Genomic DNA, 2,981 nt, shown 5'->3' with positions numbered 1-2,981 from the left:
CACATGTGGATCAATACTGTTTGATGGAGGAACTAAAGTAGCGACAAGTATGTGTTCACATTGAATTTGATTTGAGAAATAATCCGATAAAGTGACAGTTATGAATAGTAAAAGCACATCCTATCTAAACTTGAAATCTGATTCTAACCATCTTTTCAACTCTTCCAATGTTTGTTTCTGAGTTAGAAATTTGTGGTCTGTACAGACATAAAGAAAATACCAAACCACCTTTTCAATCAGCTCTTTGTTAACAACACATGCTTCGATTATATGTGATCTATTTTTCTTTTCCTCCAATCTAGGACCAGAATCAGACCCTATAGTTCTTGTCCTTGGAGGACTTTTGGCCTTTAGTGTTTCTATAATTTTTCTATTAATTGTCAACAATAAAGAAAAGATCATCTATCACCACCACAAAGGTAAATGTTTCATACTCTACACTACGTTTCTCTACAACAAAGAGCTTTCAAACTGTAAAGCAACAAAATTAATGTCAATATATCAAGACACTCTAACCTTTCATTTAAAAACACAAATAGATTTCTTCAGAAGCATTAGAAAAAAAAAGGAACTATATGAGCTGTCTTTCCAACAACAATCCCCAATAACTCAGATAATCCACAAGGATAAGCTTGTATAGATAATGGATACTGCACAATATTTCAAGAGTATAAACTTAGTAACTATATTCCACATCCATAGTTACCTCTAATCTTTTGCTTTATTTAAAGGACAACTATGTGACATTGAGTATACTGAAAATACCAATTTAAGTTCTGGATTAATCAAGTTTGATGGTAAACGATATCAGACAGTTTGATTATTGCTGAATGTTATTATTTTTCCTGCAGTAGGAAAATAATCTTTTTCTTTTTTTTTTTTTTTTTTTTACAGAAACCACCGAATCAAACTATGTAGAGGAGAGTCCAGGAATAAGGAGAGGAAGATGAAGGAAATATTTATTTTAGCAATGCCTTTACTCCACTGTCTCATCAGATTCTTGCCAACAACAGTTTTCTTCTCTACAAGCACCATGGGGTCAATATTGAGTTTGACTGCATTTGTTCCAGGTCAAACTTATTTTTTTGTCTAAATATGAAATCAGTTCTGTGAAGAATACCTTCATCATACATATTGCTGCAGGTGAATATAAAGTGCCTTGTTAAAGATAAATACATAATAAATAACTCCAAGACTGCACCGTAAATGAGTGTAAAAGAGTAATTCTCAAGTGTCTCAATGGGTTAAAGGTGGGTAAATAAACTAATAAAAATATACCTTTCTCTTAAGTGTATTTTAACATCAGGTTTTTGGTAAGGGCCATCTGAAAAAAAGCCATTTTCAGTATTAATGAAACATTTTGAAGTAATTAGTTTTTACAGTACAATGCAAAATGAGGGATTGCTGTGTTGAGTAATTTTAACCGTGTTATAAAGTTTAATAAACTTGCATTTTTGTTTATCTCTTGGTCTGTTTCCATGTGTCATTTTCTGTTTCATTTAGAAATCATGCATCATTAACATGGCCTTAAGTTGTAGCTGAAAATCAGTTTATATCTAAATGCTTTATGCTGGCTCTAATCCATGTTTGTGCCAGTGTGCAGGTAGACTGTTATAAAATAACAGATAATGGCTCCTACTGTATCAAATGAAAATAACTTCAACTGCCAGCAAAACTTTGGAATACATAGCAAAATGTACAGTATTGTTAATATTTAACTATTTGGCAGTATAGCATTAAGTAAACCTGCTGGTTTCACAGCTTATACTACAATCACCTCAGCTTGGGTTGCTCCCTGTTTTAAGATCCAACTTGGACGTTTACTGCAGGGTCATTGTAGTGGGAAAAAAGTATTAAACTATTCACCCCAGTTAAATAAAACGAGATCGATGGATTTCACTCAGTATATTTATTTTCATATCTATGCAAAGAAAGAACAGTTCATCATACAGCCCTTACTGCTTGGTATTCAGTCCTGTTCTGCCTAGGCAGCGTTTGTTCCCCCTTACTTACAATAATGTAAAGTTCTCAGACTCAAAACAAATTACAGACACGTTGGTTAACAGTAACATGTTATGAATAAACCTTGAGAAAGAATTGTCTTGTTTTGGGAAGAAGCTATGTCTGGTCTAAAAACACCCTTATACAGGGGAATTGTGTGGCCTTGCAGATGAAACAGACTGAGTAAAAACTTGTATACAGTAGTGAGTTAATGTTAATAGGATATATTATGTGAAATAAGAGAAACTAAATTTTCGACCACAGTCAGTTTGCTTTTTTTTTTTTTTTTGGCATTACACTGTCCCAAGTACAAAGCAATGAAATGAAGTCCCTGCATTTAACCTATCCCCTTGGGGAGCAGTAGGCTGCCATTGTGAGGTGACAGGGACCATTGTGGGGTTAGGGGTTTTGCTCAGGGACCCAGAGTGGCAGTCAGTGGGAGTGGGGCTTGAACTCAGAACCTCTGGATTCCAAGCACAATGCCCTAACCACTAGGCTGCCACTCCCCTTTTTGACAATTTCCAGTAAGTAGGTATCTATTACCATAGTAGAGTCTTGAAGACAGTTCAAAGTTTGTGTTTACAAGCTCTCACAAAAATATAGAAATGGTTAATGATCTGTAATTACATAGAACCTTTGAAAATCAAGGGACTCCAAACTTTTTTATACTACTTTCAGTCATTCATATATTCATGCATGCACTGATGGTGGAAAACTATGTTATAGCCACAGCTGCCACGGCGCTCACTGACAGAAGCAAGTCTGCCATACAGAGACGACCATCGACCATCAGTAGGTTAAAAAAAAGCGACCCTTCATTTGCAGGATGAACTCCGGCATCCTATAGAACTGTTGCCCCATAAGTGAATATCACTCTCTGATTTATTTAAAACACATTATACTCTGAACTAAATAATCATCGACAGGTCATGATGCTGTTATTACAACTCTCATTTAGTTTGCTTTTTTTTTTTTTTTTT

The 2,981-nt window shown here is 34.8% G+C and overlaps 1 long non-coding RNA gene across 1 annotated transcript; it reads left to right on the top strand.

Moving 5' to 3' along the window:
* On the top strand, window positions 1-751 carry LOC107081126. Its single transcript, XR_001481034.1, has 3 exons — window positions 1-47; window positions 303-419; window positions 732-751. It is a non-coding gene; the product is annotated as an uncharacterized LOC107081126 (long non-coding RNA).
* The last annotated feature ends 2,230 nt before the right edge of the window (window positions 752-2,981 follow it).

Source organism: Cyprinodon variegatus, unplaced genomic scaffold, assembly GCF_000732505.1.
Source record: "Cyprinodon variegatus isolate N-32 unplaced genomic scaffold, C_variegatus-1.0 Scaffold2999, whole genome shotgun sequence".
NCBI classification, from domain to species: domain Eukaryota; kingdom Metazoa; phylum Chordata; class Actinopteri; order Cyprinodontiformes; family Cyprinodontidae; genus Cyprinodon; species Cyprinodon variegatus.
This window is presented reverse-complemented; position numbering and strand designations above follow the sequence as displayed.